Below are 18456 nucleotides of genomic sequence, written 5' to 3'. Positions count from 1 at the left end.
GAACACGTTGCTTTCTTTATAAGAAAATGTTTTAATTTAACAAACTTTTGTGTGTGTTTTCCTTATTCTTTAGAAGAAATGTTTTTGCGTTACGAATTGTTTTTTGTTTTTATTTTTGTTGAATATTTGGAGTTTTGGTTTTTGAGGTTAACTTTTTAGATTAATATTTTGCAGGTACTTTGACGAGGTGAGTGAGATAGATAGATAGATTTATATATATATCAATATATATATACGATATATTATATATAATATATAATATATACAGCAAAAAGGATGATTTTTGTTTTGTTTATAGATTTCTCCGATAGAGGTAGGGCTTTATATATGTATGTATGCATGTATCTATAGATAGCTATATCTTTTGCTTGATTGTGTGCGTTGGATTTTGAAACTTGGTATATTTATTTAACACTTTTGGCTTTTTGTGGTATTATTCTTGGTACTTTCTTCACACTTTTGTTGTTGTTGTTGTTGCTGTTGTTGTTGAGGAGTCGGCCTTTCCTCTCCGCTCCTCTGGGGCTTGAATGTGGGTCACCACTCGCGAAATTTATTGCACTTTTCTGTGTTGTTTAAACAATTGGCAGCATTGCATATGCATCGCCGTCCCTATCCCCCCGCGCTCTTGATTTGCGTCGGGTCACACACTCGGATACGTATAGTACACAACAAAAAAATATGCACACACACGCACACACACACTCACACAACGCAGCAAGAGAACATAATCCTGGGGCTGTTCTGCTGGGGTGCAAGGAGGTACTGGCGGGAGTGCTGCTGCTGCTGCTGCTACTGCGGCTGCTGCTGCTGTCGTCGGTGGTGCAAGGAGCAGGCGAATGCAATTTTGCAATAGATTTTATATCTATATTTTTTTGTATATTTTTTATTTGATATTTTTGTTGTGTTTTGTTTATTTTGATCGATTTTTGGCGCTATTGCTGCTGCTGCTGTTGTTGTTGTTGTTGTTGCTGTTGCTGTTGTTGCTGCTGCTATTTGGGTCACACAAACGCGCGTATTTTGTTGTTCAAAAAAAATTCGTTGTATATTTGTATGCCACATACATGTGTATATATATTGTGGGGGATATATATATGGGTGTGTGTATATTGCCAGGCGAAAAACACGACCAACATCAACCACGTATCTCGATTGAATAAACCCAAGCCCAGCGTCGAGGATACCGCAATACACTAGAGCGCGCTGCCACTGCCGCTGCCGCAGTCGCCGTCGCTGTTAGCTTTGCGCTGTTAGCTGCTAGCCGCTAGCCGCTGCTGCGCTCGCTGTTAGCTTCTCGCTGTGATGCTCCGTTTCTCTGTCACTGCCTTTGCCTCTGCGGGCGTCGCTGCCCAGCGTGCTCGCTTCAGTCACTCTCGCTCTCTGTTCAAGTTTTCGGCTATTACGTATACGACCCGACTCTCTCGCCCATTCGTTTTTGCTGGCAGCAGTTTCACTTTCAATAGCGTTGCGCCTGCCTGCTCTCCCACTCTCTGGCTGTTGACGCGCTCTCTCTCTCTCTCTATCTCTCTTTATCTCTTCTGCCGTGGCGGCGACTGCGCTGCCTGGCTTGACTTAGTGCCCCCCTTTTGAAAGCTTTGTTTTTGTTGCTGTTGCTGCCGCTGCCGCTGCCGCCGCTGCTGCTGTTGCTGTTGCTGTTTCTGTTGAAATTCAAGCCGCGCTGAAAGCGAAAGTGAAACTTTTTGGCCTAGCTTTGAGCCACTGTAAGGCACAGTGTACACTGTACAACACAGCACGGGCAAAGTACCAACAACAATAACTCATTCTTTCGGATATGGCCAAAAAGGCATTATGAAAGCCCTACAAGCCGCCGTAGCTTTTAAAGCGCAGCTATTTTGTAATTTCTCACTTGAAATAAACTGGGAATCGTTGTCGTACCACTTACGAATCTCTTCTTTCACACCTTTAATACCCTTACAAAGGGTATAGTGTGTATTTATAGATATTTCGTAAACTACCCCTACCCCTACCCCCACTATAGGGAACGATCAGTCGAAGGGCAAAATCGATCGTCCAATCAAGATCCTTCTGCCAGGGTATCTAGAGCTGCGGCCCCCGAAGCTGCCCTTTCTTTCTGGTTTCTTTTAAATTTGTTGTATGTTTTTTTGGTTTTTGGTTTAGTTTCTTCTCTTCTTTCCGTTTTGTGTCTCTCTTTTGGTCTCAATTAGTTTTTGGTTTTTTTGTTTGTTGTTGCATTGTTTTTGTTGGTTTTGTTATTGTTGCATTTGTTCATGACACGGTTTTCATGTGGCGCGTTTTCGTTTCCTATTTCTACGTCGTTTTTTTTCTGTGTTGTTTCTATATCTTTTTTTTTTTTTGTTAATAATAATGGTTTTGGCTTGGGCTTTTTGCTGGTTTAATATGAAGTTATTGTCTCTCTTTTGAGTTAAGTTTTCTTGCGGTTTTTGTGTGTATTTTTATAAAATTATTAAGCTGCTGGGGAATTTTGTTAAGCTCATTTGACATTCTTTTGCTTAAATTGGTATACATTTTTATAATAATATATTATTATTTAAATATCTGAACTAGCACGTTGTTTTGTGCGTGTGTTTTTTTGTTTTTGTTTTGTTTGAATTTCTTAAATTTGTTCTTTTATTTCTTGGAATGTTTATGCTAATTTTATATTCATGGTAATAATATATTAAAGAATTATATTTACTTCCTTGTACTTCTGATTTGTTTTTTTTATTTTTTTTAGCTAGTTTTAATTAAAATATGTTTATATTTATTTAATTTTCTTAAATGGTATTTATTATTAATTTTATTTACAAAATTTGACCCCAATCTTAGTCCAATATTTACTCCTCGTCGCCCAAAATATTGCAAAAATCAATTAACGGTACGTATACGTAATATTTATGTGGCAATTAACGAACCTTTCGGTCGGGGGTCGGGGATCGTCCCGCTCCGTCCCGTCCCGTTCCGTACTTCCTCAAAGCCGACACAAAATAACTCATTAAGAAACGCAAATTTTAACAACTCCATGGAACCCCAAATAAGGATGCAGGCCCTGTAGGAGAGACCGGAGATCCATTAAAAAAAAAGAGATGCCCAACGAAATTACATAAGATTCCACCGAAAGGAGCATAAAATATAAAACAAGAAACAGAAAAACAGAAAAAACGTGGTCGAAAAAAGAAACTTTCACTCCCGGAGTGCGAGTTGTAGTCGGAGTCCAAGTCCGATTCCTTTACTAACCAAAAACGGAACTAAAAAAAAGTAGAAGCAGAAGAGGAGAGGAGAGGAGAGAGAGAGGGAGAGGGAGAGAGGGAAAGACCCCAACCAGACGACACCCATTAAAATGCAACGTTTTGTGGGCAGTTCATGAATCACAAAAATGCCGAAAGAAAAAAGAAACTGGGAAACGGAAAGAGGGAAAAACCCTAAAATCGACACCAAACGAAATGCAGCCAAAAAGTGAACTTTCAATGGATAGCCATAGCCAGAGCCTGTGCTCGGATGCACGTGAAAACGTGTCTCCCACTTATCTCTCACTCTCACTCTCTTCTCTTCTGTCTGGCTCTGTCTCTCTCGCTCCTCTAAGCCAACTCGGTCTGCGTATGACGCAAAGGAGAAAAAAGTTAAACACGTTTGCCACCTTCATGTAGGTAGGTTGCTGCTTGTTGCTTGTTGCTGGGGAGATTACAACATTTCAACGCTCAATTACCAAAGATGAGAGAAGACGCAACAGAGGCAGAGACAGAGACACACAGACAGGCATCTCCCTCTCTCTCTTTCTCTCGCTTCTCTTCTTCCTCTGCGCTGCTCTTCGTTTGCCTGCTCTACAAAAACAATTGAGGAGTCACACACACACAAAGCTTACGAAATATCCAAACGCACTCCGCACTCAAAAGCTCCAAAATACACACAAAAATGAAACCGAAAACCAGAAAGAAAGGCTAGCCGACCGTGGACCGAATCTGTGATACCCTTGCAGATCCGGCATTACTCAAGGAAACAGATCTCGCGATCACAATCTGTCCCTTCGTAGTCTGTGATGTTTGGGTTGAGATATTTTGAAGAAAATAGATGGAAAAGTATCTTTGGAAGAATCGTTTCGGTGGAATTCGGTATTCGTTTCGTTCTTTCAGTTAGAATCGACGTCTCACTTTCCTCATTCCATCAAAATGTTTGCCCAAAACGGAATAAACGTGTGCCAGATCCGCAAATTTCGAGTTTTTTTCGCGCTCACTCTCCGTTTGCTTTTCTGGTAGAGAGAGCGAGAAGGCAATACATAATTTTACTAAGGAACGAAAGCTTTAAAGAGGTATTAGTAGAGCTGTGATTTTATAAATAAATACTGCGGATTCATGCAGGGCTCTAGTGGAAATCTGTATTCCTTTGGATGGGGCTCTAGTGGATATCTATTCTGTATTCCTTTAGATCCTATCCGTATTGACCCTTTGATAGGGTATACAAAAACAGAAGACAAAGCCAAAGGCAAATTTTCATTTCCTTCCCAAAAAAAAAAAAAGAAATACGTTCGTGACCGTAGCCAACAAGACTTTTGGATCTCTGATCATATGGACGGCAGGTAATGACAAAACAGACACAAACAGAGAGGAATGAGGGATGGGGGGCGAGACAGGGCATGAGGTATGGTTGATTCACTCTCACTCTCGTCGGAGCCGGAGCCGGAGCCGGAGTCGGAGCACAGGGCTCCGCGAAACAGGTTTCGCGGCCGATAGCCAAAGAGTGATACGAGAGGAGACCTACTTCTGCAGCAGACCCAGAGACCCAGCCTCAGCCTCAGCCTCAGCCTGAGACTCAGCTTCCACTTCGCTACTCCATTTAAATGGCTCTGTGTAACTGTTGCCCAAATATGTATACATACATACATGCATGCATATACATGTTTTAGTACATATGTACATACGTGTGTATGTACTAAAAAGATCTGTTAACTTTTTTTTGGGTCCGTTGGTTGGCTTTGGTTCTCGTTTTGTTTCGTTTCGTTTGCGTTTGCGTTTGCCTTTTTGACTTGTGCGCGCATGCGCAATGGCTTTTTCGACAGTTGTTTGTCAATCGCTGGCTGCGGCAGCGGCCGCGGCAGCGACAGTGACGGCGACGGCGACGGCGCACAACTTGACTGCATAAAATGCCTCAGCTGCACAGGGTACAAAAGTGTCGAAAACGAGGGGGATAACCCAATGGTGGGCAAAAAGGGCTTTGGCAATATCCACCGATTCCCCTTAGATTCCATCCCATAAATGGTTTGGTTTTTGTGTTTGAGTGGATATTCCATTTGACATTTCCATGTCGATCTCGACACTTTAGCCGGTTGTCTTTGAATGTGTGCTTGACTGCCAAAAAATAAGAAACAAAACTGTTGCCTGCCACCAGCAGCCATCCCCCACATCTGACGATCTGTCCGTAGGCCTGTCCGTCCGATTGTCGCTCCGCCGCTTTGTCGCCTGCGTCTGTGTCTGTGTCTGCGCCTGAGACTGCGCTGGTGGCACAAATGTTAATGTCGTGTGGTGGAAAAGCACGGTAAATTTTGAGGCATACAACGAGTATTCTGGTATTTCGGCGATGACGCGACTTGGAATCGGACACGGACCCACTGTACGGTGATTGACTGAGGGAATGACCAACTGATTGACTGACGGAATGGCTCAGGGAATGACAGACAGAAAGATAGGCAGAAAGGCGGACGGACAGACGGACGGACTGACGGTAACTCTGGCCAGGTTTTTGGCTGCCTTCGTTTAATTTCATAATAAAACATTAAACGTATAAAATTTACCTGAAACGTGCCCCGAATACAAAAAGTCACCAAAATTGTCTTCAATTGTTGTTTCAACTGCATTTTCTTAGTGTTATTGCTTTTTTTTTTGTTTTTTTTTTGGTCACTGAATCAGATTTGGAATCCGATTCGGATCGGAACGGAGCTTGAGCGCTGGTCATTTGTGTGCCCCGTACCGCTGAAGGTTTTGTCTGTTTTATTTTATTTTTATTTTATTTTTATTTTTTTGGGGGTTTTTTTGTCTTTACGCAATCTACAGTTAATTTTCATTTATTTTGTCGGTTTCGGCTTAATTCTGAACATTTCCAAAGGGGCTTGTGGGGGGCTTGTGGGGCGCTTGTAGGGGGCGGGGGCCTGGCCATTTTAATTTATGTGTCGATTGCCAAATATTTCACGTTGACTTTAAGGCACAAAGCCTCGCATTTTGTAAGACATTTCGCTTTATTTTTAGTCATTTTGGTCATATGTTTGGGTCAGCGGTTGCCTGACTCTTGGGCCCCAGCTCTTGGTACTCGACTGTACTGACCATTTTCTTTGGGGCAGTGACTGATGGGGCAAGAGAAGGGCTCGCGCGCGTGGTGAACCAGTGGAACTCTGGAAAATTGACTGGGTTTCCGTCCTTTACTTCGAATGTGGTTCGATCATGAAGATTATGCTCCACATCCCTTCCGCCCAAGAAAAATCAGTGGTAAATGCTATCGTAAGCCATTCCATCAATAATTATTACAATTTACAAATTTCAATAAAAAATCGATCCTCGGTGTTGGATCTTGACCTCTAACAAAGCTCCTGAGGAGGAGGATCAGGGATCGTACAACCTATCCACCTCCAAGAGCCCAACTTTTGACATTCTATCAACGATCAGTGATCACACATCCCTCCCCCCCAGAAACTATCATATTGGATACCCCTGATCACATATGCCATTCCAACGTATTCCAAACCATTCCAATTTATTCCAACAACAGAAACAACAAACACTGAAGAAACAGGCAGCCGCAAACAAATTTCAAATGGGGCAGGTCACTTATTCCAACGACGACGACGCACGGGTTCCCTCTCCCACATTCCCCCCCAACCGCACCCCTCTCTGTGGCCATAGCCCTGTCTCGTCGTCGGCTGTCGTCATCGCAGTCGAAGCAAAACAAAGATACACACACACACACACACACACAGACGAAGATACATACATACAATACAAAAATATCAGCTAAATTTAGAAAATACAAAATACAAAAACGACAGACAAGCAACAAGAAACCCAAAAAAAAACACACACACAAAAAATATATTAAGTTGACTCAAAGCAAAAACAAAAAAGAAGAGAAGAAAAAAAAAACTCGTCTTAACCTGAAACGAAACCTTGTAACATTTTTCCCCAGCTTGGCAGGCCGGCAATGTAGGGGACGGACACGGGGAGGTGGAATGCACATTGAGAGAGAGACGACGACGACGACGAAGACGACGATGACGATGACGACGACGACGCTCGCTCTCTCTATCTCTCTCGCTGCTTCAGATCACTTTTGCTTTCAGTATGAAATAATCGACATCAGGCAGCGCTGCCAGCATCGGCGTCGGCGAAGTAAAACGAGAGCGAGAGAGCAGACACCCGAACGAGTTTCGCCCACTAGGCGCATTGAGCGCTTCTCTCCGCCTCTCTTTGGCGTTTTGGGGCCGCCTGAATAATGTAATAAGTGAAAGTGTCTTGCTGTGTGTGTGACGAAGACGACAACGACAACGACGACGACGTTCGCTCGTCGCTGCTGCTGCTGCTGGTGCCGCCGCTGCTGCTGCTACTGCTGCTGGCGTTGGCGTCGCTGCCACAGTTGACCTACTTTTTTGTTGTAGAGATTCAGGTCTATGTTAGAGAGATTAATTTCGATTTCGTTTCAGCTTTTATGCCTATGCCTATGCCTATGCCGCTGCCTCTCTCTCTCTCTCGCTCTCTCTCTGGCCCCCTTTCTGTGCGTGCTAATAAATGTGTTTGAGGGCAGACAAGGAGGCGTATATGGGGTCTGGTGGGGAGTGTGAGGGGGAGGGAATAGAGACATTTTATGCTGTAACGAAAAACTGTTGCCATGTTGGTGTAGGTTGTTGTTGCCGCTCTGCTGGTGGGGGGTGCTGGTTGTGGCGGCACAACAACACCAAAAGCCTTAGGATAGGTTCCGAACTCTATTTTTACATACGTTTATATGTATTTCGCTTCCTCTTGTGCCCTCTGCCACTGTTTCAGTTTCTGTTTCTGTTTCGCTTTCTGTTTTCCATGTTAATGGGTCAATGGGAAATTTTGTGGGACGCACGTGTGTATGTGTGCTGGGAGGGGGGTGTGGGGTGGGTTGGGGTGTGATAGAGCGGAAATCGGGCCTACCACTAATACACGTGTATGCGTCCGTGTGTGCTGGTACAGTGAGAGACAGTTTCCTTGAGTTATTGCGTCCTTTATGGATTAAAGTTTTCCCAATCTCAAACCAGAAACTTCATGGCTATGATTTCTGAGGGCTTCAAGAGGGCTTTACCTGCAGTCCATTCCAGTCTTGGGCGATATGGATTAGAGTCTGTTACCAAGGGAAACTTTGCTGCCATAAATAATCGACTTAGTCAAACATCTGTTTGAGGTTCGGTGCGGTTCCACACGCTAATTGGGAGACTGTCAAAATGGTTGTAGTTTCGGTTTCGGTTCGATTCGGTTATGCCAACGGAGGGGAATTTCCACCAGATTAAACCTACCCCAATCTAAAAAATGTATATCCCCCCCTATAAATAAATCAAGCGCCCACACCCAGACCCAGACCCACGCCCACGCCCACACGCCCACATTCCGATTACACCATTACAATCAGTTTTTCTTTCTTTCTTTGCTTTTCTTTTCTTATCAGTGGCTCCCTTTCTGCTCTAAATGGGAACACAGACAGACAGACAGACAGAGAGACGAGAGAGAGAGAGAGAGAGAGGAGAAACGCTTGATTGACAAATAAACCCAATTAAATAAAAAATAAATACAGTACAGTATTGTACTTTAAATGGAACGAATTCGAAGAATAAAGAGAATTCATAAAAAATTAACAATAAATCATAAATTAAATAGCAATTAATTAAGAATAAATCACAAAGAGAAAAGTAGAGAAGTAATGAGAAGAATAAATACGAGCAAAAGAAAGACAGAGAGAAAGATAGAGGGAGAGACAGAAGAAACGATGACAGCGTTAAATGAGCAAACACAAAGTGAAGAGTGGGAGGACAAGAGGGAGGACAGCATTACAAAGCAAACACAAAGAGGAGGCAGGGAGGAGGACGATAGCCACACACACACACGGTCAAAGAAAAGAGCAAACATGGCGATTACAACAAATGCCAGCAGCAGCAGCAGCAGCAGCAACAACAATCGAGAGCAGCGGCGGCAGCAGAAGCAACAGCAACGTTTTCTCTGCGCCAGCGTCGCGTCACGTCGAGCGCTGACGTCGCGTTAACGCTGCACAAAATATTATTCAAAAAACCTTGACACACTTTTCATATGCCGCACACACACACACACACATAACAGACATAAGCACACAGATGCAAACAAACACACACATGAACAGATAGATTCGCCCAGGGACGGTTTCGACCGCAATTCGCCGCCGCCGTCGCCGCCGCCGCTGTCGACGCCGCTGCCTCAGTTGCTCCCCTCGCAACCGCTCGCCCGCTGGGGAGGAGGGAGGTCAGCTTAATGTAGATTTGTATAATTGTATATTCCTATATAGTACTAAACACTCAGAGAAATAGTAGGCCACACATTTAGGATTCTTCGAAAAAAAAAAACACACCAGCCCCAAAGCAAATAAGCTGTTTCCAGCTTCAGCACAGATGACGATTAGACTATTTTTTAATTTAAAAAAAAATAGACTGACAGACATAAATTTATAAGTGATTCCTGACATCAAATACATTTTCTAAGAAATGTTACGTTTTAATACATTTTCCATAAATTACATGCTATTTTTTTTAGTGTATTCCTACTACACAGCGACATGTAATATATATTTTTACAATTTAGTTGGAGTGCACTTTTTCAATGCGCAATAAATTTCAAAACACCACCCCTCTCACTCTCACTCTCCCTCCCTCTCTCTCTCTCTATACCACCCTCATTCTGTAAAATTAAATTAATTAACGCTAATAAATTACACAATATTCCATATTTAATTTGCCTGTGGTATATTTTTTTGTTAATTTCATTCGCAATTATTATATTTGTATTTATTTTATATATGTATTTATTATAGCGCATTTGTAATGAGGTCAGACGATGGTTATTTATTTATTTATTTTGCTCGGTTTTTAGATCAGCAGCAGAGCTGCCGACGTCTGTCTATATGTCGCCCGTCATGGGAATATCATCATCAAAAATCGAATCGAGGCGAAACAGGTGTGGCCCAGGCCAGGCCGGGCCGGTGCGATGCGGTTTCTGATTGCGCTCTGCTGCTGCTCTGCTTTATGTTATTTATTTATTATAATCAATATTTGTCCTCTGGGCTGGTATGAAAACAGTTGTTTGTGGTTTTTCGATGGGGGTGGGGGTGGGGGTGGGGGAGGGGGTGCGGTGGATCGATCTATGGAGCTTTCACTGTACCAAGTATTTTTGAAGCCTTTGTACAAGATCTACTTTTCCCCATCGGCAGCTCTTTTCTTTGTTATAATTTACTATATCTGTTTTTTTTTCTTTGTTTCATTTCATTGCATTTCCATTCCATATCTGTGTTCCTTTTCATTTTACACATTCTGGAGTGGGCACCCCTTTGCCAGTGTCTCCCCTGCATTCCCCCTTGGAGCGCGAGGGGGGGCACATGCTAATTGCTGACTAATTCTCGTGTGGAATTTGAATTGCATTCGAAATAAACTGAAAATCGTCGTAAAAATACAATTTTTATTCTCCTTTTTTCGCATTTCTCAATGCAATTCTCGTCTTTGTTGTTGATTTTGCTCGATTTTTATGGTGCCGATTGGGTTCGTCTTCTTCTTCTTCTCCATCCCCTGCTTCTTATTTGTGCAAAATACGAAACAGAAACAGAAACATGCACAGACATGCACAAATACATACAGACAAACAGAGACTGCAATTCATTTAAAACGTCTCACGCGCTCTTCACCGGCAGCAGCGCAACAGCAGCAGCAGCAGAGAGCTTCGCTTTGCTTCGCAGTCGGCTGCTCTGTCACTCTTCACTCTGCCGCTGCCCCGCCGCCGCTGTCGTTGCAGTTGACGAAGCTCGAAAGTAGGTCACGAGGCCACAAAAACAATTGCAGCCGAACCGAGTGTAGGCCAGGGAGGTGGCGGCCGAGGGGGTTGGCGTCGGGTGTTTTCTGCTTAAAATGCAATGCGCGTTTCGAGCAGCGCGTGGGAGAGCGAAGCAGAGAGAGAGCGGGAAAGAGAGGGGGAGGGAGAGTGAGAGATCCTTTGAGGCCCCTACCGCCTGATGCGTAGAAACAAATGAGATGCATTTGCGCTCGCTGAAGAACTGAGGACTGGGAGTAGGGAGAAGAGTAAAAGGATAACGACAACCAAAGGGGCAACACGGGAAGGTGCAAAGAAAATAACTGTAGTGGGGGGAGTGGGTGGTGGGTGGAGGGTGGAGGGTGGTGGTGTGGCATGGATTCTAGGACCTTCTATGTAGAATTTGGGTCAAATTAAAAGCACTGTGATACTTGGTATTTTTTGTGCTTTTCATACTAACTATTTTTGTGGAATTTCTTAAAAAATATTTCCTTATGTCCCTACACCATGATTTTCTATATTTTCCCAATTTACTTTGGCTTTTTATAATTTCTGTTATTTCTGGTATTTTTTCTGTATTTTTTTTATGTGCCTTGATTTGGTAAATCAATTTATTTATGACGATTCCTTTTTTAAAACCCGTTTTATAAATAAAAGAAAGACAACATCAACAAAAAAAATAAATAAAAGAGTGTAAACATAATGCTTTTTGCTTTGTAGCCCCCTCTGAGAGACACCGCCGTCTTTAATCTTTGAATCGAACATTTGTTGTGCCTTGTCTGCACATTTTTCGAGCATATTCGAAGATATTTTTAAATTTATTTTTAATGTTAATAAATGGCAGACAAGCCGCACTTCATGTATAAATAATATAAATGTGTTTAATGTTAATTGTTTGACAACAACGAAAAGGAAAATCTGCCCAATTAGGCAGACACGCGTTGGCCTGTGTGGTTTTTTCCCCTGGTTCTCTGTTTCTCTGCTTCTCTGGTTCTCTGGTTATTGTTGTTGAATGTGGACTGCAGCCACCTTGGGGCTCAAACAGCAATAATTAAACAAACCAACACACAGTTTTGACCATTTTCAATTCACATTTGAATGGCTTTTTCCGCTGCGGTTTTCATGCAGCTTGTTGTTGATTCTCTGCGGTTTTTGGGGTTTTTGGCACAGGCTAGATCTCCGCGATACCGAATCCGATGCCCGAAAGCAGATTTATGAATCGGAAAAATGCTTAAATATATCTTATCGGGGGGAGAGAGAGGCAAGATGATGTGTGCTTTAACATTGCCAACATTTTGGCATTCCAAAATAATCGTGTGCGCATTGTAAGTCCCTTTCATGTTCCAAAACCAAACAACAACAAATAAATATTTACTCAAAATATCAAAAGGCGACCCCACCACCGCCGTAAACCGAAAAACCGAAAAGCCAGGCGATTAAAATGCCAAAACTATTTATAATTAATTTTTGCAAAGTTTTGTGAACCATTTTCGAAAAAGAACAGACACAGCGACCACTTTTGACCAGGCCAGAAGCAGACCAAAGAAGAGCCCAAGACAAATCAAAAAAAAAAAATAAGAAAAAAAACAACAAAATCTGTATAAAAGTGATATAAAAAATTGGCTACGTCTGGCTGCTGTCAGAGACGATGACTGCGACGTTGGCGTTGCTGCCCGCCCGCCGCCCGCCGCTCGCCGCCCGCCACCCGCCGCCCGCCTCGTTGTTAGATATGGTGACCCACTGACCCACTTTTGGGGAAGCTTTTTACGTACACACACATCTGTACATCTGTATACATACACACATACACACATATATACTTTTTTTCTTTTTTGATTAAAATTATATAAACAAAGTGGAAATATTCAACAACGCAATCGACACAGAAACAAAAAAAAAATAATAAAGAAACAGAAATAATGAAAATGAAAACGAGCAGGAGGAGACTGTGCGTAAGCGACAGAGAGAGAGAGAGAGAGAGAGAGAGAGGGAGAGCAGCAGACGCTGCATGGAGCTTTTTTTTTAGTAAAATACACAATACACTAAAAAATAAAAATACAAAAAAGAAAAACCCGAAACCGCAATGAGCGATTCCCACATGAACAGAGAAACGAACGATTCACGCACACACAGAGCGGCATACGCAATGGCAATTCACGCCCCACACGCACCTACCCCTCTCCCTCGCCCTCGCCCTTCCCCACTCTCTCTCTCTCGCTCCCCCTCGCTCCCTCTCTCTGCGGCCATTCCACATTGAACCTAACCCAACAAAAAATGCTGAAAATGCCACAAAAGCAAAACCCACAAAACAAAAAAAAGCTCACGCACTTTTTGTGTTTATGCTTCACATCCCATGCCATCCCATCCCCCAAAACCCACTCACACTCACACTCGCGCACACACTCTCTTTCCTTATCTCTATCTCCATCTCTCTTTGTACACAGTCTCTTTCTGTCGCACTGCTGATGGTTTTTTGGCAGCTTTTTTCGAATGCGGTGCGTGTAAAGGGCAACAACAAAACCAAAGCAAAAGACACCGAATTCCGTAAGACGAAGACGAAGATACCCTTGACGATCAGATAAATCGTTTCTATGACAGCAAGGTATGTTTTTTTTTTAATGATCCTCGATTATCCAATATTTCTAGCGTCTTGCGAGCGAATAGATACATGAAATATTGTATTGCTTTAATATTTGTTGGACTTAGGACATGTTTTCTTTCAGCATTCGTACGATGTACTGTACGCCCCTTGGTGAAACGAATAAAAATAACAGCAAGCACAGCGGAATCCGCACGAATAGGTCTTTTATAACCTCTTTTGTCTTTAGTCTACAAAATATTACCTCTAAAATTCAAAAATATATAGATTTGGTATTCAGAATCTGAAGCATGAAAAAAGTAAGTCTTTGGTGCCGCTTCTACTATTTTTTGCTACTATTTTTCACAGTTTCCAATACTGATTGTCTACAGAAGCTCCGATGACAACAGATGTTCTACCAAAAACCTCAACCCAATCATTATACTCTTGGTAAGGGTATTCGAGACAATAAACAGTGTGAAGCATTCACGATCGTTTGCGCAATTTTCCTTATTCATCGCACGCACTTTCGTTTTTTTTTTTTTTTCGGTTTCGGTTTCGGTTTTGTTTCTGTTTTGCTTTGTATTTTGAAATACATTTTGGTTATATTTCGTTACTGTTGCCCCGTTGCTGCCTTCTGACTACGTTTTTCCAATCAATTTCATCAATTTACGTTAAATTTTGTCGCTTCGGTTCGTCATACGTTCGTTTTTCGTTTTTCGTTTTCCTACAGCTTTGTTTTTGTGAGGGGAAAGTCCCATTGTACTCGCATCGATGCGCCATATGGTTGAGTTTTGGTATCGCTTTGGAGTGAATACCGAATGGGTAATGGGGGGGGGGTACTGTTCGTTGTGTTAATGGCTCGGTCTGCGAGTGTGTGACCCATTTCGGAGGGGTTTACTTCGATGGTGTTGTACGTAGCAGCCACCACTTGAATGGTTTTCCATTTTGTGGCTCAAGTCGGGTAGGATTCTTCGGCCACTACTATTTCTATGGCTATACTGTTCACAGTTTCCCTTAATCACACAGCTGTTTTGTAGTTGAATCGTTGCGATGTTGTTTTGTTCAACTTTATCCTAGGCCCGTTCCCTTTATCCTCTCGCTCGTATCCTAAACTCTTTGCCATTTCCCTGTTTCAGATTTGAGTCTATTCTTCCTCGAATCGTTTCATTTTCCTCTTTGCCAGCTCCTCGCTGTCAATTTCAATGACATTTCCCTATCGAGCGATTGTATCCTTTCTAGAACAATTTGATTGGCACATTCTCCGGCCATTCCTTCCTTCATTGCATCCGTTATCTCTTTAACAACACTTTTGTGATACACATTGCCGATGCATATGTATACACCCCATCCCCATCCCCGTTCTCTGTTTTATGTTTTCTGATTTCCATTTTCCCCCACTTTGGTCCTCCTCCTCCTCCACAGTCCACCCATCACTCTCACGCAGCTGTTTGCTACAGCAGCATGTACTAGATATATAATGTAAATCCACACCCGCCGAAAGAGTGAGAGAGAGAGAGGTAGAACATATATGCACATAGAGTATATAGAAAGAGAGAAAGATATGGATAGAGAGCGCACTCGGCTTGTGCTTGGCTTTGGGTGAACCGAACCGCTGAACGACTCTTGGCTCTTGGCTCTTGGTTTGGTAATCAAATCTAGGTGACCCAAATTGCATTGACCCAGTTTACAAAGCGGGGCGGGGCGGGGCGGGGGGTCGGTCATAGGAGGGTAGCCGAAAGAAACAAGTGCACCACATGTGTCCTTTGAGATCAAGTGTTGATGCAACATTACAAACTGCAAAAAACAAAAACAAACAACTAAAAAACAAAACAGCAAAAGTAAAGTTTTAGCCATAAAAAGGTCTCTCTTAAAGGTTTTAATCAACTCTGACTTTAGGCAAGTCATAAAACCAACAACAATTGAAATATCTTATTATTTTTTACATTTTTATTTGTACACTGCAATTGTAATTCGAGTGAAGGACAAATAGAAGCTCGTACAATATGTATGCAGGTTGACAATGGAGAGGAGTGACGGTGGTGGCTAGAGCGATGATGACGATGATGATGATGACAAAATGGCAATGACGATGTCAACCACTTTGGGGTTAAAGTTAAACGATGTCAAAACTAATTAATTTGCTTGCCGAGTGAAGGGTTTGCCACTGTTAGACGGGCTCAGGGATAAACCAAAGAATTTTAATCACGCTTGGAAGTTGGATTTTGGCAGAAACAGCTACAAACAAAAGAGAATGTGTATGAAATGGACTCTTAATTTCTCACACAGGATCCCTACGGATTCCCAGTTGAAAAATTTTAGAGTATGTTGGAAACATATACCTGTAATTATTATTATAACTAGTGTTGTACCTTCATTTATTCTATACAACAAATTGTTCCTCGCGAATTCATGCACTTCCCAAAAAATACTCTTTTCATTCCGTTTTTCAATTAATCCAATCCAATAAGCCAAAATGGAATAAAACTTTACAAATTACAAAAAAAAAAACGAAATAAAAATTGATTTCGAAAATGAACGCACAAAACGAATTTACGCAATTTTTGCTCAGTATGTTTTGGTGTGCAATGTCTGAACAGTAGACACACAGACAGACAGGCAGACAGACAGACAGACACTAGGCGTATTATGTAAGTGCGCGTGAAAAGCTAAAGCCACAAATTACATACTCCAATAAAACATATACACAAGTACCTTACGGTGGAAGAGGGTTCAGATTTGATCTGAATAGTTGTTCCATCTGTCTAAACATATTTTCCGTTTTGTTAGGGTTTCCCGTGTCTTGTTTTTGTCATATTGCTGCCATGATCTAAATTTCCCAACTAATGATTGCGACAGATATGACAGAGAGGGAGAGGGAGATACAGATCGAGAGCCGACTATAGAGAGATATATGGATTGTATATGTAGGCATAATGCGTGTGGAGTAATCTTATTCGGATATACAATGTGTACGAGTACTACTATCACCTTTTCAAATGTAAGCCAAAAGAAAAGAAAAAAAATCGAAATATTCCATATGTTGAAGGCGAAGGGGGGGCAGGCTTCCATCCATCTCGCTCTAACACTCATTTTCGGTCATGTGTGTGACAGAGCGAGACAAAAACTTGGCCAAGTGCAGTAGGCCATGCAAATAGTCAAAGTGGGTCAGCGCTATCAAAAGCTACAATCAACAACAACGATGGCTGCCACAAGCACACACACACACACACACACACACGCACGCACACACACACACTCTTAGGCCGCCTAAGAAACGAACGAAACTGAAAGCTTTGGTCACACTTCGGCTCTCCAAGCACTTCGTGTCGCCTTCGTTTCGTATCAGCAGATAAGACGAAACTGAAAAGAAGCAGCGGCAGGCGAATGGAGCGGCGGGGGGGGGGGGGGGGGGGAACAGTGGAAAAAGCAACAACAAAACAGCAACAAGAAACACCTTAAATTGTAAGCAAATTATAAAAATAAATAAACATATTGTATATAAAAAAAAAGCACCCCAGACCGACCACCTCCCACCTGCCTCCACCCAAAATACGAGTATTTCTTGCTTATTTAAATATTGTATGTGACAACAACAGAAACAAAAAAAAACATGGTTACATCACACCACACACACACACACACACAAAGAGAGAGAGATAGGTATAATTCGGGGTGTAAATTATTTCGTTATTTGCTATAACAATTCGTATACAAATTTTGATATTTATTTAAAGGTCTTTCATGTTACGAAATTTAGATTCCAACATGATTGAATATTTTTAAAATAAATTTACGACCTTGTGTGTCGAATCACGTGACTGTGTGGAAATATTTTGGAAAATCTTTTGAGCAAGAAATAGAGGAAACGAAACCAAAGGTAGGAAATAGTCAAAGAAATAGTACAAAAGAAACATCTATGTATGTACATATGACGGTATATTTTTGTTAAGCTGGATATCCTGTGTGAATGTCAATCCCATATTGTCTAGTGGTTAGGATACCCGGCTCTCACCCGGGAGGCCCGGGTTCAATTCCCGGTATGGGAAGCTGAAATCAAAAGTTTCTTTTTTTCTCCTTTTTTTCCATCGAGATGCATAATTATTCAGACTGAATACCTTCTATATTCCTCTCGATCCTCGATGCAAGAGAGAACTCAATTTTCTGGGGTGCCCAACAACAATTCCCTTGTTTTACTTTTGGGGATTTCCAGACCCAAAATCCACACATACGACAGACCACCCAGCTCTTAGCTCTTGCCTCTTGGCTCTTGACTCTTGGGTAATAAGCCTCTTCAGCCTTCCCCTCTGACCCCCTCTTGACAAAAGCAATTTGAACATTTGAAAGCATTTTAAATTTACAACTCAAAAAATCATAAATATACATAATTGCTTCATAAATAAGTACCCGCGCACACACCCCCTCCTCAACGCTCCACGCTCCACGCTCCACCTTGCAGTAAGTACTGCCTGAGGGAGTACAGAAAAACATCGCAAAAGGCAATAATAAAAACAAAAAACAAAAAACAGTCAAGACCTGCCGCAACAATTTCACAAAGCAAATAAAAGCAAGGGAGCTGAAACAAACAAAAATAAGTAAGTACATAAATACAACAAAAAAATGCAAATAAAACCAACAAAAATAAGTGAAACGGAAGAAAGAGGGCGAGGATAGGGGGGAGGATAGGGGGGGGGGGCTGGAGGAATACAGCAACAAAAAATGCATTGGACAGCATTTTTTGTGAATTAAGTAATGAAGCAAGAAAAAAGAAATGCTGCCGAAGATCTAGATACCCTTTATATCTGCCGTACTTAAGGGAGTTTCAGAACCATTTACGGGGATATTGTAATCCGATCTTTGCGG

General features: G+C 42.1%; 1 protein-coding gene and 1 non-coding gene across 2 annotated transcripts in view; one reads left to right on the top strand and one right to left on the bottom strand.

Annotated features, from left to right (window-relative positions):
- The window catches only part of ftz-f1 (ftz transcription factor 1), a 43296-nt gene that overhangs the window by 12608 nt on the left and 12232 nt on the right, over positions 1-18456 (bottom strand). The window lies entirely within an intron of this gene.
- On the top strand, positions 17571-17642 carry TRNAE-CUC (transfer RNA glutamic acid (anticodon CUC)). The gene has a single exon. It is a non-coding gene; the product is annotated as a tRNA-Glu (tRNA).

Source organism: Drosophila pseudoobscura, chromosome X, assembly GCF_009870125.1.
Source record: "Drosophila pseudoobscura strain MV-25-SWS-2005 chromosome X, UCI_Dpse_MV25, whole genome shotgun sequence".
Taxonomy (NCBI): Eukaryota; Metazoa; Arthropoda; class Insecta; order Diptera; family Drosophilidae; genus Drosophila; species Drosophila pseudoobscura.
This window is presented reverse-complemented; position numbering and strand designations above follow the sequence as displayed.